Raw genomic sequence first — 24407 nt, 5'->3', positions numbered from 1 at the left:
AATTCCTCAAAGAATTACAACAGGTTTGTCAGGCAAGATCTCCCTGTGAAAGAAAGCATGTTGACTTCTGCTTATTTTGGCTTGTGCTTTTAAGTACCCCAAAGTACATCCTTACTAATAGATTCAAGAATCTTGCCTACCAATGATGGCAAGCTAACCAGGCTATCATTTCCCATCTTTTGCCTCCCTCCCTTCTTAAACAGTGTGGTGGTACACACCGGCCTACTGCAGGGGGCGACCTCTGTACCTGCAGGAGTGTAAGGGGACAGGACAACACCTGGCTGGCTGTCAATCAGTCGACCTGAATGGATTAAGCCTTACCCGGTTGGATGTCAATCACCCTCTGGGATATAAGCGTGCACCGGCTTATGTCATGAGCATGTTGCCTGCTGCAACCACAGCCAGCCTGGCTCTGTGGAAGTCTTTGTGGATTAAAGCCTGTTGTACCGTTTTTATCTTTGTGTGTGTATGATTCTGGCTAACAGTGCACCACAAACAATGTGGTGAGATTTGCAATTTTCCAGTCCTCTGGAACCATTCCTTTCTCGAGTGATTTTGGAAGATCACTACTAATGCATTCACAATCTCTTTAGCTACTTCTTCCAAAACCACAGGATGTTGTCCTTCTGGTACAGGTGACTTATCCGCCTCCAGCCTCTTCAGTTTCCGAAGCATCAGTAATAACAAATTATATTCATTTCTGCCTCCTGACTTTCTCAAATTTTGGCCCATCACTGGTCTTATCTACTGTGTGAAGACTGACACTTACCTTCATTTTTTTTATCCCCTTATTGCTTTTTGAGATCAACAGATCCAAATTATTCCCAGAAACTCTTGTCATTAATCCCCCACTGACTTCCCTGTTAGGATTCCTATCTAATCAGTTTTGACCAGCCCCCTCTTATGCCAGTGTTGTAATGCTGACACATCTGACTTTCGCTTCTTCCGCTCAAACTGCAGAGTGAATTCCATCATATTATGATCACTACCTCCCATGGGTTTCTTCAGTTTCAGCTCCCTAATGAAGTTGCATTTCCTTGCATAGTACCAAATCCAGAATTGTCTTACCTCTTCTAAGCTCTAAAAAGGAATCTCGTAGGCATTCCACAAATTCTTTTGTTTGGGCTCTACCAGCAACCTGATTTTTGCAGCCTACTTCACTTTCTACAGAGGCTGTCAGATTTGTCCAGAATTTTTAAAAATTTCAGATTCTCAATGTTACGCCTCACCAACAGTAATTGAAAGATGCATAAAAATTTAACTCAAAATTTATTAACAGTTGACAATAATATAATTATTTCAATAAACTCAACACCCAAATACAAGTCTTCATGCCAACTATATACTAACAATGGATATTTATAGTGTGTACGTGAAAAAATACTAAGACCGCTACAGTCTAAGCCCAAATGCCCGAAAGTAAATTCCTAAAACAAAACCCCAAGTCAGTCTCGTCAATTAAGCCAGTCAGAAGAACAGTCCACAGAATCTGGTCTCCAGCCTTCAAGGCAGTGGTTCTTAACCTTTTTCTTTCCTCTCACATACAACTTCAAGTATTCCCTATACTGTAGGTGCTCTGTGATTGGTAAGGGTGGTATTTGGGTGGAAAGAAAAAGTTTGAAAACCAGCGTTTTAATCGTACCTAATTGACTTGTTATGTGCACAGTTTCAGAACTCCAAAGAAAATGGGCCAATGACAATTTTTTTCTCAAGCCAAATGTTTCAGTAAAAATTGAGTCTAGAGCAGTAATTCTCAATCTTACCTTCCCACTCACATCCCACCTTTAGCAATCCCTTACTAATCACAGAGCACTGATGGCATAGGGATTACTTAAAGTGGGATGTAAGTGCACTGCAAAATCAGTTGACGCTTGCGAGTGGATTCGCAAATCCAAATGGAGAGGGGAGATGTGGTTGTCCGACAAGGGATAAAGGACAACTCAGGAGGTGAAGGGGAGATTGGGGATAAATAAGATAGAAATAGGAGAATAAGGAAAATGTTAGATGTTGTAGGAATGTTGTCTTATAAAGAGTTGAAAATAAGAAAACAGAAATGGAAAAGGAGGAAAGGTAATGATGGAAAAACGGAAAGAGAAGATAAACAAAATATAAAAGGGCTACGCTGAACTATATGTCTTTAAATATTAATGGAATACATAACCAAATTAAAAGGAAGAAACTACCAAATTTAAATGAATAAATGTATTCCATTAGAAAAAATAACATATTGGTTAAGAAATAATATTGAAATATTCGAACAAGTATAGGAGCCTTACATTAAATACAATAGCGAAAACCTACCGGGGACAAACATTACCTAAGTTGATGGAAGGAGAAGGAAAGAAAAGAATGGACTCAGTAGAATTTCTGGTGTAATTTTGTTGAATGACAACATTGTCTGACTGGCTTAATGCAACCTAGATTGTATACCTAAAATGGATGAGAGGGGGGGGTGGGAGGGGGTTTGGGAGGAAAGGGGGGGGGGAGAAAAAGTCACTGTATATGCGTGAAAAGAAATAGTGTATATCATGGCGAATGTGATTTATGGTGTGAAAAAAAAAAAAAAAAAAAAAAAAGTGGGATGTAAGTGGAAAAAAAACGGTTGAGAACCACTGCTTTAATGTCTTAGTCCGTTTGTGCACAGGTCTTCGAGTTAAACGTGAAGAGAGATGATTGTTATCATTGAGAAAACTTACAACCTTGGCAGGTAAATGTAGGAGACCTTCCTTAGTTTCTTGTGTGGTAACGACCACCTTCAGTTTTTTCACAAGGGAGTTTCTTGCAGTGGCATCCTAGTCACTACCACAAAGTCCGCAGCTCCAAAGTCCTCTTTGGGGTTGCACCAGGTGACCTTCTATCACACAAAGTCTTCTCTGCCAAAACTCTGCCTTGGGTTATACCGTGACTTTTGTCACATAAAGTCCTCTTCTCGAAAGGGGACTGGAGAAGCTCAGGCCAGACACACACTCTAGGAATCAGAGTGTAAAATCTGCTTTCAAAACAGCAGTGCTGGCACCTGTGAACAGAAAAGCTCAGCCTCCTGCCTTTTTGCTGGAGCTGCCGGGTGAACACACTGACAGATCATTCCTCAATGGACTGGACAGTTTAACTGTCACAGCGTGTCTTCGGCATTCCTGATTGGAGGAAAGGGATGGACAGTAGCAGGCATGCTCTCAGCAAATTTACCGGCTTCAGCATGTGGCTCTTGTGCTCTTCACAGCCGTTCACTCTCCCAGCTCGCTGCTCCAACGATCCACACAGCGCATGCTCTTTTCTCCCGCTGAAGTCAGTCACTGTCCCTGGTCCGAAATATAACTCTCCATGGTCCGTAACTTTTGAGCTGTTGCAGAGTTGATTTACTCTCACTGCATTGATCTGTGACTGAGTTAAGCAAAGGTGCTGCACGGATTTTGCTTTCAACAATAATTGAACCAAAACAATATCCACTTGATAGCAGCCCAATAAAGTTTTATGCTTAAATGTCGCTGAAAGCATCTTGACTGCATTTTCAACCTCCAGTCATCACCCAACAGCATGTGTGAGGTCAAATATTCAAGTTCAATGTTGATCACATTTTCCTCTATCATTACCATTTTTAAATCACTGGACAAGGTTGTCAATGAAGCTACTGTCCTTCTCTGTCATTTGTGGACAAACGATAAAGCAATTTCAGTCAAGGGGCATAACTATGTTCATAAACAAATGAAAAATTGTGTACTTTACTGTTAGATTAGAAAATTCTCAATTGCAATGACTGGCTAAATATTTATGTGTCTTGGATGGTTGTGTTTTATAGTAAATACAAATTATACCTATGGGAGCTATTTATATACCAGAAAACTCCACTCTTCACTGCAATGCAGCCCAGTTTCCAAAAATAAACTTATTGGGATATTAGATCAGGTCACTGGAAGTGATTTATTTCTTTGGCTTGGCTTCGCGGACGAAGATTTATGGAGGGGGTAAAAAGTCCACGTCAGCTGCAGGCTCGTTTGTGGCTGACAAGTCCGATGCGGGACAGGCAGACACGATTGCAGCGGTTGCAAGGGAAAATTGGTTGGTTGGGGTTGGGTGTTGGGTTTTTCCTCCTTTGCCTTTTGTCAGTGAGGTGGGCTCTGCGGTCTTCTTCAAAGGAGGTTGCTGCCCGCCAAACTGTGAGGCGCCAAGATGCACGGTTTGAGGTGTTATCAGCCCACTGGCGGTGGTCAATGTGGCAGGCACCAAGAGATTTCTTTAGGCAGTCCTTGTACCTTTTCTTTGGTGCACCTCTGTCACGGTGGCCAGTGGAGAGCTCGCCATATAACACGATCTTGGGAAGGCGATGGTCCTCCATTCTGGAGACGTGACCCATCCAGCGCAGCTGGATCTTCAGCAGCGTGGACTCGATGCTGTCGACCTCTGCCATCTCGAGTACTTCGACGTTAGGGGTGTAAGCGCTCCAATGGATGTTGAGGATGGAGCGGAGACAACGCTGGTGGAAGCGTTCTAGGAGCCGTAGGTGGTGCCGGTAGAGGACCCATGATTCGGAGCCGAACAGGAGTGTGGGTATGACAACGGCTCTGTATACGCTTATCTTTGTGAGGTTTTTCAGTTGGTTGTTTTTCCAGACTCTTTTGTGTAGTCTTCCAAAGGCACTATTTGCCTTGGCGAGTCTGTTGTCTATCTCATTGTCGATCCTTGCATCTGATGAAATGGTGCAGCCGAGATAGGTAAACTGGTTGACCGTTTTGAGTTTTGTGTGCCCGATGGAGATGTGGGGGGAAGTGATTTATTTAACCATTTGTAAAACTGACTTTTTTTTCATACTGTGAATTGAGGCACAATGGTCTGTTTTTTTTTAACCTGCTGTTCAAGGAAGATGAGGAAATATGCATGAAATGGGAGGAACCCACTAATCATCAACATCAGGGGCACATGTTCAAATAGTCCCTGTTCCCTAGTTCAGTGCAAATGAAGTGTATTCATTCCCTTCTGCAGCAACATCCAGCATCAGAGGTAACCAACTGAGAAACCAAGATATGACCAAAATCCACACCAGACAACAGAAAAAGTGAAACACTAATATTATCTAGGAGATATCCTTGTGCAAAAATCTCCTCGAACAAGAAAAATATTGGAAAACAGTAGACAAATTTGTTTTATGTTCTTCATTAGCTCAAGGTCAGTTAAAACCAGAATCAGCATTGGAATTTTGTCGTAAGCATGTCACGAAATTTATTGTTTTGCAGCAACATCACAGTGTAAACATTTATATCAACCACCTCACAAAAAAAATTAAAATAAGCAAAAAAAATGTCAAAACCAGAACAAATGTTAGAGGGAATCATTAGCGTGTTGGGGGGTCCAGGGCGTTGGTGGGCACAGTGGAACGCTCATAAACTCGCACAGTGGGGGTGGGGTTGGATACTGAGACCTGCCTACCAATGAACATTAACACCATCCGCCCCTTCAACGTAGGAGACGAGGGCGCTGCTCTTATTGCATCAGCATCACTAGATACTACTGATGCTTGATACACGCTAGTGACGTGGCTGTGGGTGGGTGGAGATTCACTAGCGTACATCAAGCCAGATGCTAGTGATGCAGGAGGGGGTGGGGGTGGATCTGATGGCAAACAATGGCCGCAACCATATGGGAGCACAGCACCTCATTTGGGGGGGGGCAATGCTGCACCACATTTGGGGGGGAAATGCCTGCGGATGTTCCCCTTGGCACTGACCATGTGTCAAAGTGAGGCAGGGTCTGTGGTTCATTGTTTATTCGGGAATCTGATGGCAGCGGGGAAGCTGTTCTTGTGCCACTGAGTGTTCATCTTCAGGCTCCTGTATCTTTCCCAATGGTAGCAGAGTGAAGAGAGCATTGCCTGGGTGGTGGGATCCTTGAGGATAGAGGCTGCTTTCTTGAGCTCTGCCGCTTGTAGATATCCTCGTGGAGAGGTGCCTGTGCTTTCGCAGGCCAAGTTAACAACCCACTGGAGTTTATTATTGTCCTGAGCATTGGCACCTCCCAAACAGACAATGATGCAACAATCCAGAATCATCTTCATTGTACACCCATGGAAGTTTTCGAGAGTCTTCGATGACATAACTAATCTCTTCAAACTCCTCACAAAGTATAGCCGCTGGCAAGTTTTCTTTGTGATTACATCAATGTGGAGGCTCCAGAACAGATCCTCGGAAATGTTGATACCCAGGAATTTCAAGTTCTTAACTCTCTCCATCGTTGACTCCTTTGATGAGGACTAGTTTGCATTCTATTGATTTCCCCCAGAAGTCCACAATCATCTTGGTTGTGTTAATGTTGAGTGCAAGGTTGTTGTGATACCACTCAACTAGCTGATCTATCTCCCTCCAGTACGCTTCCTCATTGCTATTTGTGATTCTGCCGACAAGCATAATCTCCTCAGCAAATTGGCAGATAGCATTAGAGTTGTGCCTAGCTACATAGTCACGGGTGTAGAGTGAGTAGAGCAATGGGCTAAGCAAGCATCCTTGAGGTGTGCCTGTGTTGATCATCATTGAGGAGGAGTAGGAGGATCACTAACTGTGATCTTATGATGAGGAAGTCAAGGATCCAATTGCAGAGGGGAGTGCAGAGACCCAGGGTTTGGAGCTTGTTGACCAGCCCTGTTGTTTAAGCCTGAGCTGCTGGATGTGTGAGTTGATGTTTTCTAAGTGATCCAGAGCTGAGTAGAGAGCCCAGATATTGCATCGGCTGTGGAGAAATTATGACGATAGGCGAATTGCAGTGGGTCCAGATCTTTGCTTAGGTACATGTTAATTCTGGCCATGACCAACCTCACAAAGCATTTCATCACAGTAGATGTTAGTGCTACTGGGCAAGGGATATTTAAAAGATTCTTAGATCAGCACATAATGTAAGAAAAATAGAGGGTTATGGGTTGTGAGGGAGGGAAGGGATGATTGGTGTAGAGTAGGTTTAAATAGGCCAAAATGCCTGCAGTGTCTATGTTTTATGATCTAAATGGGTTCCAGGCACTGATTCTGCATTCAGTGAACAAGTTTTCTTAATTAACCTATCTCTCATTTTAAGGAGTTTCATCTTTGATTATATCACAGAAATAGTAATATCTCTGCCTTAAATTACTCAGTCCTGTGAACATTTTAAGTGCTCCGATCGTCCATGTTTAATGAATCAATGCAATCTAGTCATCTCCAGTCAAATAAGAACAGCACAACTCAGTGTCTTAAAATATAGCAGTTGTGGGAGCTGATGAGAAAGGCAAGATTAGGCTCCTGTCGTCACATAATGTGCAGAATGAGATAAAGACATTCTTTCTCAGCATTGCAAATATATATTAAGGCTAAAGTAGGTTGCAATAAATAATCTTAATTCCTGGGAAGCAGATTTTATATAAGTTCTCCTGTTAGATGTCACCTTTACAAACTATGTGGTACAGTAACAAGGCAGTGAGCTTCCCATAACAATATAAATTAGGATAATGAATTACTTCTTGTCAAACAAATTCACTCGAGTTTTGCAACCATACAGAACTTAATTACTGGCGCTTCTAATGCAACAATTAAAATTTTGGCCTATGAGTCCATGCTGTATGTTTAAATTTAAAATTTAGACCCCCATTAATGTAGACCCCTGTATGTTTTGAACAGTCGGAGGAAACCGGGGAAAATCCACGAAGACACAGAGAGAACGTACAAACTCCTTACAGACAGCGCGGGATTCAAACACTGGTCCCGATCACTGGCGCTGTAATGCTGTTGCATGAACCAACACACCAACAGTGCTGACCCTAGGGTATTATTTTCGCTTGATAAAAGTTTGTAGCGTTATTCTATTGTTTAGCCAGGAAATGACTAAAGCAAAAGAATGATTTAGCCAAGGCAATTTGTCAACCATTTAATTAGTGCCTTAAATACTATATGTGGTTCAAAGGAAATGGCAAAATAAATAGGTGTTTCAATGAAAGATCTTCGTCTTCTCTTCCCAGAGATGCAACCTGTCCTGCTGAGTATTTCCACAATTCCCATTTTTATTTTAGATATCCTGCATATGCAGCTTTTTAAAAAATTCACAAATGTATTTTTTTTCCAAGCTTCTCTCCTGATGTCCATTATCTCATTGCTATTGATATGGTTGGAGCAGTCAGTAACTGTTCCTGATTCAGTCCCAGACCTACTAGCATCAAGCAAGCCTGTGCCTGCTTTCATTTCATGCCCTTGGGCTGTCAACTTGTGCCATAGGAAAGAGACAATTTAGGCTATTTTAAAGAGTGCTCCATCCTCAATATTTCATATGGTCATGAGACTGAGCCTTCTCTGGAGTCTTCCAATGACGATATTGCCTCAGCAGTTGGAGAGACTTGCAGGCACAAATCTATGTGCATAAAAATAATAAAAATACTAATTCTGGAAATCTGCATCAGTATCAGAAAACTTGGGAAAAATCTCAGCAGCTGTGGAAAAAGAAACAATCAACATTTCAGATTCCATAAGCCTAGTTCTGATGACAGGTCACAGACCCCAAACATTGACTTTTTCTCATTCCATTTTCTGTCTTTGTATTGTAATTTATTCACATTGTGATACGCTGTGTTAGTCCTTCAGTTTGGTATATTGGTACTGAAGCATGGAGACAAAAAAGACGACGGACACTGGAAACCAGAGCAAAAGATAAACTGAGGGAAGAACTCAATGAGTCAAGCAACATCTGAGGAGGCAAAGAGATGATCAATATTCTGGGTTTACACGAGGAGGATTTTGGCACACTCAGTTTATCTTAGCTGTTTATCCTTCGTTACTGAAGTCTGTTAACTTACAAAATTTAAATTTTAACATAAAGCATGGTAAAAGGCCATTTCGGCCCATGAGCTTGTGTTGCCCAATTTACATACCATTAACCTACACCCCCTGGTACATTTCAAATGGTGGGAGGAAACCAGAGGCCCTGGGGAAAATCCATACAGACACGGAGAGAACGTACAAACTCCTTACAGACAGTGTGGGATTTGAACCCTGGTCCCAATTGCTGACTCTGTAAAGGTGTTACACTAACTGCTATGCCATCTGTGCTGCACCATTTCCTGGAACTTTTATCTTATCTGCGCTACTGCAAAATCTGTTCTTTTTAATGTTTGGAATACAAGGTGTCTTATCATATGAGTACACATTTCAGAGAACAATAGCCCTGAAATTCATCTTGGCTAAATAGGGAAACTTCTGATCAAGGGTGATTTGCTTCTGCTCATGTTCTGTGGATTCTGAGGAGGATAGAAAGTCCATGCACAGTCCCACAGAGACACTGCTCTACTCACTCCACACCATGACATTTCACATTATCTACAAATTTGCAAATAACTACTGTTGTTGGTAGAATCACAGAAGGAAATGAAGGAATGTGCAGGAGGGAGGTAGATCAGCTGTTGAATGGTGTTATAACAAGAAACCTTGCATTCAGCATTAGCAAAACCAAGGAGATTATTGCGAACTACTGAAGGAATTCAGAACACAAACTAGTCCTAATTAAGGGGTCAACAGTGAAGAGGGCCAAGAACTTGAAATTCCTGGGTGTCAACATCACTGAGGATCTGGCCTGGAACCTCCATGTTGATGTAATCATAAAGAAGGCCCACCAGTGGCTATACTTTGCGAGGAGTTTGATGTGATTCGGTATGTCACTGAAGACTCTCAAAAACTTCTACAGGTGGAGACATTCTGGCTGGTTGCATCACTGTCTGGGTCAGAAGTGTCAAAGCTCAGGACAAGAAAAACACTCCAGAGGCCTACAACATCATGGGCACTAGTGTTCATTTCACTGAGGACATCTAAAAGCGGCAGTGTATTAAGAACCCCTCAAGGACCCCCACCACCCAGGCCAGGCCCTCTTCACTTTAGTACCATCGGGGAAAAGGTACAGGTACCTGAAATTGAGCCCTCAGCAGCACAAGGATAAATTCTTCCTCTCTGCCATCAGATTCATGAATGAACAATGAACCATAAGCCTATTTAGACTTTTCCTTTTTCTTGCACTATTTTTATTTATTTATTTTATATAAATATCTTCACTCTGATCCTGCAACAAAATAAGGAATCTTGTGATGTTCATGACAATAAATTCTGCTTCGGATTCAGAGTTGCTGAATGTATCAGGAATCTACAAGAAATCAGCAGGAATATATTTATTAATCAAGAATGCAAATGGATTGTTTGCCTTCATTGCGAAATAGATAAATGTAAGAGCAAGGTGGTTCTGCTACAACTAATCAGAACACTGCTAAGGCTGCACTGAGTGCAGTTCTGGTCTCAGTATTTGTGAAAGGATACACTGGCCTTGGAGGTGGTGCTCAGAAGGATCACAAATGATTTTGGAGATGGCGGGTTGAGTCGATGCAGAGGTTAAGTCATTTAAGACTATACTTGCTGATATTCAGAAGTATGAAGGGGAATCTCATAAAAATATAAAATTATGAAAGGAATAGATGATGGAAGCATGAAAACTGTTTCCACTGATAGGTAAGATGTGAATGAAGGCACAAAGCCTCAAGATTCAAGAGTACATTTAAGATAGAGAAGAAACTGCTTCTCCCATAGAGCAGTGAATCTGAGAAATTGTCTGAGGAAGCAGAAGATGCTCCCTGTTTCATATATTTAAGTCAGAAATTGATAGGAGTTTTGCATGGTAGGCAACAATGATTATGGGGAAAAGGCAACCATTCTGTGCTCCGTCTGTGGTCCTCTCTACATTGGAGAGACTGGGCGCTGACTGGGAGATCACTTTGTTGAGCACCTCGATTCTCTCTGCCACAATAGCTTGGATCTCCTCAGTGGCCACCCATTTCCTCTATCCCATTCCCTTGCCGACATATCGTCCATGGTCTCATGCACTGCCAGACTGAGACCACCCATAAATTGGAGGAACAACACCTCATTCTCCCACTGGGCACCCTCTGATCAGATGGTATTAATATGGATTTCTCTGGTTTTTGTTAAACCTCCCTTTTCCCTGTCATCTCTCCGTTCCCTGTCTCCTTTAGCACGGACATGATAAATTCTCACATATTCCTTTATCCTATCCAATTAACATCTTTTGTGGGTCTAGATTCCTCCCCCATTGTTTGAATTCTGTGACTGTCTGACATATCCTGTTTATAATAATAATAATAACAATTACAGCACGGAAACAGGCCATTAGGCCCTTCTAGTCCGCACCGAACCAAACACCCCTTTCTAATCCCACCTCCCTGCACAATGCCCATAACCCTCCATCTTCCTCTCATCCATATACCTGTCCAACCTTTTCTTAAATAATACAATTGACTCCGCCGCCACTATTTCTCCCGGAAGATCATTCCACACAGCTACCACTCTCTGAGTAAAGAAGTTCCCCCTCATGTTACCTCTAAACCTCTGCCCCTTAATTCTTAACTCATGTCCTCTTGTTTTAATCTTTCCTCCTCTTAACGGAAATAGTCTATCCACATCCACTCTGTCTATCCCTTTCATAATCTTAAATACTTCTATCAAATCCCCTCTCAACCTTCTACGCTCCAAAGAATAAAGACCCAATCTGTCCAATCTCTCCCCATACTCCAGATGCTTAAACCCAGGCAACATTCTGGTAAACCTTCTCTGCACTCTCTCCACTCTGTTTATATCCTTCCTATAATTAGGCGACCAGAACTGCACACAGAACTCCAAATTAGGCCGCACCAACGTCTTATACAATCTCAACATCACCTCCCAACTCCTATATTCCATGCAATGATTGATAAAGGCCAGCATACTAAAAGCCTTCTTCACCACCCTATTCACGTGAGTTTCTACCTTCAGGGAACGATGTACCGTCACTCCTAAATCTTTCTGCTCTTCTGTATTCCTCAATGCTCTCCCATTTACCACATATGTCCTATTCTGATTCTTCTTACCAAAATGAAGCACCTCACACTTATCAGCATTAAATTCCATCTGCCATTTTTCAGCCCACTTTTCTAAGCAGCCCAAATCCCTCTGCAATCCTAGAAAACCTTCTTCATTATCCACTATTCCACCTATCTTAGTATCGTCTGCATATTTACTAATCCAATTCACCACCCCATCATCTAGATCATTAATGTATATAACGAACAACAATGGGCCCAATACAGATCCTTGAGGCACACCACTGGTCACCGGCCTCCAACCTGACAGACAATTATCCACTACCACTCTCTGGCCTCTCCCTTTCAGCCAATGTTCAATCCATTTGACTATCTCAAAATTTATACCTAAAGACTGCACCTTCCTAACTAACCTTCCATGTGGTACCTTATCGAAGGCCTTACTGAAGTCCATATAGACAACATCCACTGCGCTACCCTCATCCACATTCCTAGTCACCTCTTCAAAAAATTCAATCAGATTGGTCAAACATGACCTTCCTCCCACAAATCCATGTTGAGTACTCCTGATCAGACCCTGTCTATCCAGATGTTTATAAGTACTATCTTTAAGAATTTTCTCCATTAATTTACCTACCACAGACGTCAAACTTACAGGCCGATAGTTGCCAGGCTTCCTCCTTGAACCCTTTTTAAATAACGGAACCACATGCGCAATGCGCCAATCCTCCGGCACTATCCCCATATCTAATGACATTCGAAAAATTACCGCCAGAGCCTCTGCTATTTCCTCCTTCACTTCTCTCAATGTCCTGGGGAAGATCCCGTCTGGTCCTGGAGACTTATCCACCTTTATATTCTTCAAAAGCCTTAAAACTACACCTTTTGTAATCTCTATATTCCCCATATTTACCCAATTTGCTTTTTTTATCCCACATCTCCCAATATCCTTCTCCTTAGTGAATACCGAAGAAAAGAAACTGTTCAATATCTCCCCCATTTCTCTAGGTTCCACACACAGTTTTCCACTCTGATTTTCTAAGGGACCAATTTTGTCTCTAGCTTTCCTCTTACCATTAACATATTTGTAGAACTCTTTTGGATTTGTTTTCACCCTGCTTGCCATAGTTTTCTCGTACCTTCTTTTAGCTTTCCTAATTCCTCTCTTAAGATTCCTCTTACATTCAATGTATCTTTCAAACATCTCCTTAACTCCATGCTTCTTATATCTAATGTACGCCTCCCTTTTTCTTCGAACCAAGTTTCCAATATTCCTTGAAAACCACGGCTCTCTCAAACCTTTTGCCCCTCCTTTTAACCTAACAGGAACATAAAGCTTTTGCACTCTCAAAATCTGATCTTTAAAAGACTTCCATCTCTCTACTACATCCTGCCCATAAAACAAATTGTCCCAATGCACACCCTGCAAGTCCTTTCGCATCTCCTCAAATCTAGCTTTTCCCCAATCAAAAACCTCAATCCTTGGCCCTGATATCTCTCTTTCCATAATGACATTGAAGCTGATGGCATTATGATCACTGGACCCGAAGTGCTCGCCAACACTAACCTCCGTCACTTGACCCATCCCATTTGCCAACAGTAGATCTAACACTGCTCCTTCTCTGGTCGGCACCTCTACATATTGTTGTAAAAAACTATCTTGCACACATTTCACAAACTCTAACCCATCCATTCCTTTCACAGAATGTGTTTCCCAATCTATATGTGGAAAATTAAAATCTCCCATAATTACAACCCTGTGCTTATCACAAATATCTACTATCTCCCTACAGATTTGCTCCTCTAGGCCTCGGTCCCCTCCGGGTGGTCTATAATACACCCCTACAAGTGTAACCTCTCCTTTCCTACTCCTCAGTTCCACCCAAATAGCCTCCGTGGATGTGCCCTCTAATCTATCCTTCCTAGGCACCGCTGTAATATTTTCCCTGACAAGCAATGCAACCCCACCTCCTCTTGCCCCTCCGACTCTATCACACCTAAAACAACGAAACCCAGGGATATTCAGTTGCCAATCACATCCCTCCTGCAACCATGTCTCACTAATCGCTACCACATCATACTTCCAAGTATCAATCCACACCTTCAGCTCATCCACCTTTTTTACAATACTCCTGGCATTAAAATATATGAATTTCAGGGATTTCCCATTTTTTAATCCCTGTTTTCCCTCATCTTTAAGAACAACATTATTTACTTTTCCTGACAATTGCCCTTCATCTTCTTCCAGAGCATTTCCCTTCTCTATCACCTGCCCATCCATATTCAAATACTTACTACAAACTTTCATTGTTTTCATTCTAACCTTCTCCTTACTGCTCTGTACTATTTTGTTCCCTCCCCCCAACCATTCTAGTTTTTCTGCCTTCTCTGATTTTTCCTTGAAGAAAGGCTCAGGCTTGAAACATCGGTAACATATCTTTGCCTCCTTTAGATGCTGAAAAGGCCAGCTGAGTTCCTCCAGCATTTTGATGCATCCTATCATGTTTCACTAAGTAGAGCTGAGTGCACAGCCAGATCAGCCATAATCTGATTGAATGAGGGAGCAGGCTGAATGGGTCAGATGACCTCCCCCTGCTCCTCTTCCTTGTATTCTCATTTTGGAAAGGGAACATCAACCTCACCACCAAGCAGAAGGAGAAAGAGGGAGGAGATCAGGAATTGTCCAGCCATGTCTTGCCTTATCCATTCCCATTATTAAATATGAATTACAAGATTCGATTCAAAGCCATTGCTAATCTGCTCTGGGATAGAAGATCCACTCATATCAAACATGCACTGCATCATACCAGACAGAAAGACCTTAAGCAACCTTGGGTGGTCAGAGATGAAATCATTATTACATGCTGGTCAGAGGACAGATACTTGCCTGGTCTGCATGAAACAGCCAAAGCCCTTTGAGAGAATGCTGCACAAGTGCATAATGAGTCTGCCTTCCAAATGGGCTTGGAGAAGGAGTCTGTCATTGGCATTAACTGTTCCACACAGGAATCAGCAGTTTGAAGAGGAATACGGTAGATCATTGCAATCCCAGTGAAAGTCAATGTGCGCTTTATGTTGGTAAGTAGTTAATCATGATCAGCACCTAAAATTGTATATCTGTTTATATATTAATGTGCTAATTCATTCCAAGATCCAGGCCTTAAGAAACACCTGTCCATGAAAATACATCAGTGCACTTAAAAGGCTGGCACATATGGTAGAGGCTTAAGAGGCTTTTAGATCGACAATATTCTTCCATTCATGTGCAGAGAGCAGAGATTTAGTTTAATTTGGTGTTTTGATGCAGATTTTGGAGTTTCTATGTTTTATATCGTCAGCCTGTCCATTCAAATGGCTGATGATGCAGTTTTCTGCTTCTTCCTCAAAGGCTGAGTCCTCCAGGTGTTGAGATCATAGAATATGCAGGCAACAATGACCAAATGCCCAGCCCTACATCACCAGGATGTCCATAAAGCAGAACAAACATAAATTCATCTCAAGGACCCATGGTGGCCCTCGACAATACCTCCATACCCCACTGCATTAACCAGAACAGGGAGAGGATTCAAGATCATGGGAAAGTAGAAACAGATCTTCCACTGGATATCCAGACATTTAAATGGAACCTCAGCTGAGAATTGGTGGACTATGCAGACTGTCTTCAACTAAGCTGATATGATGTCTGTGCAAACAAGCCATTAGCCATGAGTTTTTTTTGCCTCATTACACAGAAGTTGAATATTTATTAGCTCTTATGAATTGTCGAGAGCTCCACACTCCAAAAGGAGAGTACTGTATATGTACTGTATATAGCTCTTCATTCTCTGCTTTGGAAAGCTATAACAGTCATATATTCACATAACTATTCAGCTGAGTCCTGGGCCCCAAAAGAAAATTAGGTATGATTCAATTACTGGAAGATTCCAGAAGATTTCAATTTTATTGACAGAGTACATACATGACATCACATACAACCCTGAGATTCTTTATTTTCTGTGGACATGGCAGAATTACCACTAATAGGTAGTGCAAAAAATAAACTATACACAGCATAAATCATGTAACAGACAAGAACTGTAAACAACCTGGCACAATAGAGAGAACAAAAAGAAAATCAATAAAGTGCATGAGTCCTTAAATGAGTCTCTAATTGTGCTTGTCATTGAAGATTCTAATGGTGGAGGGGTAGCATGTGTTTCTGAACCTGGTGGTACGAGTCTTGTGGGACCTATATCTCTTTCCTGATGGCAGCAGCGAGAAAAGATCATGTGCTGTGGGGTGAGGGTCTTTGATGATGGCAGCACTCCCAAAAGATGTGGTCAATAGTGGGGATGGTTTTGCCTGTGATGTGTCCACTACCTTTTGGAGAGTTTTATGCACAAGGAAACTGGTGATGCAGCCAGTCAGCACACTTTCCACCACATTTCTGAAGAAATTTGCCAGGTTTCTGATGTCATACCAAATCTCCGCAAACTCCTGAGGAAGTAGGGGTGCTGACGTGCTTTCTTCACAATGCCATTGGTGTGTTGGGTCCAGGAAAGATCCTCCGAGATAGTGACTCACAAGAACTTAAAATTTCTCACCCTTTCCATCTCTGATCACTGGATTGTAAACTTCTGGCTTTCCTTTCCTTTCCTTTCCTGAAGTCCACAATCAACTCCTTGAGTGTAAGGTTGTTATAGTTGCAGCATTCAGCCAAATATTCAATCTCCATCCTGTATACTCACTCATCCCTTTCCTTTATACAGCCCACTACCGTGGCATCGTTGGCAAATTTGTAGATAGTGTTATTGTTATACTGAGCCCCACAGTCATAGGTATAAAGTAAGTAGAGCAGGGGGCTAAGAACACAGCCCTTTGTTAATCCAATACTAATGGAGAATTTCTTACCAATCTTCACAGATTATGGTCTTGAGGTAGGGAAATCCATGATCCAATAACACAGTTTTGGAGTTTGCTGATCAATTTTGAGGGGATGATGGTGTTAAATGCCAAACTGTAATCGATAAAGAGCATCTTTGCCATTCAGGTATTCCAGTGTTTTGTGTAGAGCCAGTGAGATGGCATCCGCCATAGACCTCTTACTGGAATGTATCCATGTCACTGCTCAGACAGGAGCTGATTGTTGAGTTATATTGAATAGTCTGCACTCCTGGTCTCCCTAATATTGGAAGAAGTAGCAATCTGGGATACACAGTATAGATTAGCTTCGGCCACATGGTCTGATTTAGGGACTACAGAATTTATGTAACCTTAACCTCTTCTACATAACAACCTATGCCAGGGCAGCGGAACAATCCAGGCATATGTAGTTCATTGAAACTTTGCTGCAGAAGAGACAGAGTTAGCATAGCTGTTAGTACAATGCCATTTCAGCATGAGGAATTGGGACTGGGGTTCAAATCCCACTCTGTCTGTAAGGAGTTGGTACATTCTCTCCATGCCTGTGTGGGTTTCTGCCGGGTGCTCTGGCTTCCTCCCGTCGTTCAAAACATACCAGGGCTTGTCAGTCAGTTGGGTATAATTAGGCAGCACGGACTCATGGGCCATAAGGGCCTGTAACTGTGCTGTATGTCCACATTTAAAAATTAAAGTTAAAAACTTGAATGTCACCACTGGCTCAGAACATCCCAACATTTAGATATACTGTTTGTCAGAGAGTTGCAGTCAAAGCATGACCCCATTTTTTATATGTTTTGGGATACGCTTCTTGTCACTTCTCTTGCTCCCTGCATTGCCTCTAAAATGACGAAGAGATGATCATTGTAGAGGGTCTGAGAGAATTAGTGATCATCTTTCAAGTCCCTAGGCAGCTTTGGTCTACTCAACAGCCCTTTAAACAGTACAGCAGGTGTGAAAGTGGGTCAGTACACCAGCAAGAGAAACACAGAGCGGATACTGGGATCTTGGGTAAAGGATTCAGGGGGTCAGGCAGAATCCATGGGTGGAAGAGGTCAGACACTGTGTTGAGTCAGAACACTTTAGTGAGGCTAAAGTAGGAAGGAGTGATATCAAGAATGTCAAAGGTGGAGGGGAGGGGTTAGTGGAAAGGCAGAGGGCAGTTGAAAGTGCAGGAGGGGACCAATGTGATAGCTCCACGAGACCTTTTGGAGGCGTGGAAGAAAACTTCTTCAAAATATGCATAGCTTGAGAATTTGCAGAGGAAAAACAGAAAAAAAATGTAGATGCTGGAAAATGCACTAAAAAGAAAGTTTCGCGGAGAATGACAGCACAACAAATGTGCCCTATCTTCCAAATCTCTGACACGTGTAAGCATGTAATGAGCCTGGAAGGTCTCTGTGGAGTTTGACACAGATTGAGAATGATTCATCGGGCTTTCTTCCAAGGAAATTGGGACCTGTACCAACGGGATGGCTTCCATCTGAACTAGAAGGGGACTAATACCCTTGCAAGAAGGTTTGCAGGTTCTGCTCTGGGGAGGGGGGGGTTGGGGGGGGTTAAATTTGAATTGTAGGGGGATGGGAACCAGAGTGCCCAAGCAGACAGTTTAATATATAATTGGATCCTGGATTTCTTCACCTTCAAACACCAATCATAAGACCATAAGACATAGCAGCAGAAATAACCTATTCAGCTCATCGAGCATGCCCCGCTTTTTAATCAGGAGTTGATCCATTTTCCGGGGGACTTCATGTGATGCAGTAGAGTCATGACATAGGAGCCTGGCCCTCCCTGAAAATTAGTTTAAAAAGTGCCCTTTAAGTAAAGTTCAATAGACCAATTGAAGAAGAAACAATATTAGAACTGTATAAGAACATTTTAAGTGTGTCACCAAAAAAGAAACTTCTCACTGAACCATCTGGAGTCCAATTACTGGAGCAATAAAATCATGATCAGAGGTATCGTGTCCAAATGAAGCCTGGGGCTGAAGTGCAAGCAGCCTCCCAAGTAAGCCATGTAGCTGCTGGGATGTCTGCAGGCACATCTCCGCCACTGGAGCAGGGAGATGGCATTGAAGACTTAACGCGCATGCAGTGGAAGTCGCTCATGCACGAATTAAAAGAGGCAGCAGGAGTAGCTAGCATTTTTGCTAGTGGCAGCAGCTACAGGCCTCTGCAGCAGGAAATCAGAGAGGACAGTGACAGTGAAGAAGATGATGAAGATGAAGAGGAACAAGATGTAATAGAAGAAAAAGTTAAAGTTTCTACTAAAGTTAAAGGTAAAAAAATCTAAGAAACAAGAACTTGAATGCTCTCATGCAGACTTGTTGAGAGAATTGAAAGGAGAATGAAAGAATACAAATAGACATTTAAAACAATACTTTGCTATTGTGAATAAGATGCAAGTTACATTGGAAAATATGGATGAAAGAGTTAAAAATGTGGAAGATGCACAGGAAGGACTGGGAAGAGAGAAGAATGAAACACTTGCATAGACTATGGAAAGGAAAATACTTTGGGAAAAGGTGGACATTTTAGAAAATTTTAGTAGAAGAAATAACATTAAGATTGTTGCTCTCAAGGATATTGAAGGCCAAGGCCCAATTCAATTATTTCAAGAATGATACCTCAAGTTTTGTGAGTGGAGAACTTTAAACAATCTATTGAAATTGAAGAGCACACAGAGCTCTCAGACCACAACCATCTCCAGATCAAAAGCCATGTTCTATACAGATAAAATGTTTGAAATATTAAGACAGAGAAAAGCTATTTGCTGCAGATGGAGGAAAAGCAAGAAGTGGTCCTCTTGATTATCAAAGAAGTTGAGTTTTGTTCTACTCAGACAGAAGGGCAGCATTACTGAAGTGAAGGAGAGTATTTAACCAAGTTAAAAATTCTCTTTGGTAAAAGGGATATCACTTTATATTGCATCATCTAGCCACTTTGAAGATCTAATTGCCAGGTGGTGGAAGAAAATTCTTCATGGATAGTGACTGGGCAGAAGAGTTCGTGGATTCATTGCTGAATGCTCACCCAGCAAAGTGACTAAATTAACACATTGTTATTTTTTTAATTAAAATATTATTTTGTATATCTTATTTGGCTTGGCTTCGCGGACGAAGATTTATGGAGGGGGTAAATGTCCACGTCAGCTGCAGGCTCGTTTGTGGCTGACAAGTCCGATGCGGGACAGGCAGACACAGTTGCAGCGGTTGCAGGGGAAAATTGGTTGGTTGGGGTTGGGTGTTGGGTTTTTCCTCCTTTGCCTTTTGTCAGTGAGGTGGTATATATATATATATATATGAAAGAATGATTAACATATATCTGGTGAATATCTGGGGTGAGGGCATGGAGGGTTGAGTTGGGGGTAGGGGATTTTTTTGTGGCATTTGCCACAACCCATATAATGGGGGGGGGGGGGGGAGGTTCTAGTTTGTTTTATTTTGATTGTTATGTGTATTATATTTTAATTATATCTTTCTCTTCTTTTTTATACTTGGATTGCCGGGGTAGGTGTGCTTTAACATGGAAGATAATAATTGATTAAATTATTGGAAAGGGTATGTAGGGAGAGCTGAAGTGGGAACATAAGAAAACAGTGACCATTTTTATAGGGATGAGTAATACAATGAAATTTATAAGTTTTAATGTTAATGGGATGGTGAAGAGAAAGGGGTATCGGCACACATTTAGAAAATTGGAGCTGACAGCCTTTTTGCAAGAAACTCACTTAATTGAAAAGAACATAAAAAATTAAAGAGATTTGGTAAGACAATGTTATAGCCTCTGTTTAATTTGAAGATGAGGGGAATAACAATTTTGATGAGGAAAAATCTTCCAGTTAAAATACAAAATATAGAACAGATCCAGCATGGATATATGTAATAGTACATTGTCAGATTTAGTTGGAACTGTGGACCTTTATGAATTTATATGTGCCAAATGTTGATGGTGACAAAATTTATTCTAGATACATTTTTCAACTTAGCAGATGCTTATAAAAAATTTTTAGTAGGTGAGAGTTTTTAATTTTTGTTTGGGCCCAGCATTAGATAGGTCAATTAGAGTAGTGATAAGGGCAAAATTCACTTTGGCATTAATGGGAGAAAATGAATTTAGTAGATGCATGGAGAAGAAATCATCCAAGAGAGAGAGATTATTCTTTTTAACAGACATAATTTTCATTCTACAATTGATTTATTTTTAATGTCAGCACACTTATTGAAGTTGAATATAAAGTGAAAATTTTATCAGATCATTCACCTTTATTAATGGCAGTTACAATGTCCGACAAAAAAAATAATCTGTTTATAGATGGAGATTCAGCTCTTTGTTGTTAAAAAGACCAAATTTTTGTGATTTCATTAGAAGACAAATTCAGATATTTTGTGAGACTAATTCAAATTCAGTTAATAATAAATTTATTATATGGGATACTGTGAAAGCATATTTAAGAGGACAAATTATAAATTATACTTCTAAGATTAAGAAGGATTATATAAGAGGTGGAACAATTGGAAAAATAGATATTGTATTTGGAAAATGACTTTCAAAAGGGAGGCTCTGAGGATAAATGTAGAGAACATATTAATTAAAAAAAACTTCAGTATAATACATTGCAAACATATAGAACCAAAAAACCAATATTGAGAACCAAACAGAAGTATCATGAGCTAGGTGAAAGAGCCCATAAGGTGCATTCTTGGCAGTTGAAAGCAGAATAGGTCTCAAGACAATTAATTCAATAAAAACAGGTTTGAAAGCAATTAGTTATAAACTACAAAAAATTAATGAGACTTTTAAACAATTTTATTCTAAGATATATGAATCTGAGATGACAATAAAATCAAAGATTTTCTGTCACAAGGTTAAACTTAGAAGAACAGATAGAATTGAATACTCATTTCACTCAAATTGAGGCAAGGGAAGTATTAAGTTTATTGCAAAATTATAAGTCTTTGGGAGAAGATGGTTTCCCACATGAATTTTATTAAAGATTTATTGATTTCTCTTTTTATGGAGGAATTCGATCAGGCATTGGAAACACATACTCTCCTAGAATCTTTTTCAACAGTGATAATTACTGTGATACCAAAACAAGATAAGGATCTGTTAAAACCATCATCCTATAAGCCTATTTCATTGTTAAATTCACATAATAGGACTATTGCCAAATTTTTTTGCAAATAGATTGACTACATTTTTACCAAAATTAATAAATATGGATCAAACAGGCTTTGTTAAAAAGAGACAACCTGCTGACAGTGTAACTAGATTACTTAGTATAATTAACTTGGCACAAAACAGAGGGGATTTGAATGTTGAGGTGGGTCTAGATGTGGAAAAAGTGTTTGATAGACTCAAATGGGAATATTTGGATTGGGACGCATTTTTTCGAATTGGATTAGAGCTTTATATAATGAGCCTCAAGGCAAAGTTGTAACAAATGAACAAGTTTCTGAACCATTCCAGTTAACTAGGACCAGCAGGCAAGGATGTCCATTATCTCTAGCTCTATTTATTTTTGCAATAGAACTGCTTGGAGAAGCAACTCTGTGTGACACTGATATTCAGGGATTCAGGGTTAATCAAGAGGAATATAAAATTAAATTATTTGCTGATGATTTTGATATATTTGGACAGAACCAGCAACTTCATTATGAAAACTTCACTTAAAATTGTAAGAATATGGGAAACATTTTGGCTATAAAATAAATTAGGACAAAAGCAAAATTATACCTTTTACAGGAGGGGATTATACTCCATGTCAAAGAGATACTTAATTTAAATGGTTGATAAATGGGATAGAATATTTAGTGATACACAAAGATAATAATTTAAATAATTTATATACACTGAATTGCTCACCTTAAAAAGGTTGAAGAAGATTTGGATAGGTGGATGATTTTTTCCAATAACATTGGTGGGTAGAATTGAGATGTGTTGAGATGAATATATTCCCAGGAGTACAATATCCTTTTCAAACACTGTGCATATCAATACCTTAGAAGTTCTTTCAGGAATAAAATAATTTTGTCAGAAAGTTTCTTTTGATGGTAAGATGTGCAGGGTCCCAATAGAAAAAAATTAACATGGAAATATGAATTAGGAGGATTACAACTTCCAAATTTTAAAAATTATCATCAAGCTGCACAAATGAAATTTCTAGCTCCCTTTTTTGAGTAAGGAGGGAAACCTGCATGAGAAAATAGAATAGAGAAGAGCAGAAGACTTTATATATAAATGGAAAGTGAAATTAATATCTGGTGAGAAAGAAGCCCCTCTGTGAAAACATATGATAAATATTTGGAACGAGATAGATGGTAAAATTGGAATAAGAGGGTACTACCTAAAATGTCTTTGATTCAAAATAGACTTAATCTTTTGACAATGGCTAATCAATCCTTAGATATCTGGTCTTGTAAAAGGATCCAACGTATTGAGGATTATTATGAAAGAGGACATTTGATGCCATTTGATCAATTAAAAAATAAGTAAGAAATACTTAATAACACACTCTGTTATTATTTTCAATTAAGAGCACAGTTAATGGATAAATTAGGCCCAACAATGCTATTACCAAAATGTAGTGAATTTGATTTGAAAGCAAAATATGAAGAAATTTACCAAAATGTAGAGAATTTGATTTGAAAGCAAAATATGAAGAAATTTACTTCTGCCATATACCTTCTACTTCAAATGGCAACTCCTAAACGGGGTTCATGAGCCTAAACAGAGATGGGAATCAGATTTAAATGTTAGAATTCCTGAAAAAAACTGGTCAAATACAATACATGAAAGGTATGGATTGGTTCAGAGCAATTGTTTTACACTAATTGTATCTCCCACCACCAAAATTAAGTAGGTTGAAGTCAGATTTATCAGTTCAATGTTTTAGATGTGGCAAAGAAGTAGGTACATTTTTTAACACCCAGACTATTTTTATTAGGGTACATTGTTGGAACAAGACCAAAATTGAAATTTTCTAAATACCAAACAGAATTTGTCAAAATACTATTAGCAGTGGCAAGAAAATGTACAGCAGTTGCTTGGAAATCTGATTCAGATATATGTATGGCATGATGGAATGCCGAGATGCATCATAGTCTATCACTTGAGATTACATAATTTAAGAAATATTTCTGCAAATTAGGTGCCTATATTTATAAATTTCAGGTATCAATTTGTAGTTTTTCGAACCCAAGGAACTTGCATAATCCTTCTCCAAAGAATTAAATAGAATATATATTGGTGAGTGGCACTTTCTTGGCATTTCTTTCTTTCTTTCTTTCTCTTTTTCATTCTTGTCTTTTCTTTTTTTCTTTTTCTTTTAGGGTTTCTAGGGTGGGAGAGGTTTGGGGGAGTAGGGGAATTTAACCATCATGAAGTGTATAATATTTTTATATTTGTATCTTTTTTATTTTGTAACTGACTCCATGTATGGATAAACATTTTAAATAAAATATTTTTAAAAAGTTGATCCATTTTCTTTCACTGTCCCTCTCTCCACCCATCTCCCCTGGATAATCAAGAACTATCAATTTCTGCCCTAATTACAACCAATGATTTGTTCACCACAACCACCTGTGGCAACAAGTTCCACAGATTTACCACCCTCTAGCTAAATAAATTCCTCCACATCACTGTTCTAA

At 40.1% G+C, this 24407-nt stretch overlaps 1 long non-coding RNA gene across 1 annotated transcript; it reads right to left on the bottom strand.

The window, feature by feature from the left end:
- Positions 1-7998: 7998 nt before the first annotated feature.
- On the bottom strand, positions 7999-23478 carry LOC138742938 (uncharacterized). The gene is made up of 3 exons (XR_011344527.1): positions 23383-23478; positions 22624-22802; positions 7999-8434 (listed from the first exon to the last, which is right to left on the bottom strand). It is a non-coding gene; the product is annotated as an uncharacterized lncRNA (long non-coding RNA).
- Positions 23479-24407: the final 929 nt, after the last annotated feature.

The sequence above is a fragment of the Narcine bancroftii genome, chromosome 9, assembly GCF_036971445.1.
Source record: "Narcine bancroftii isolate sNarBan1 chromosome 9, sNarBan1.hap1, whole genome shotgun sequence".
Lineage (NCBI taxonomy): Eukaryota > Metazoa > Chordata > Chondrichthyes > Torpediniformes > Narcinidae > Narcine > Narcine bancroftii.
The sequence above is the reverse complement of the archived record's forward strand: the minus strand, read 5'-3'. Positions and strand labels throughout refer to the sequence as shown.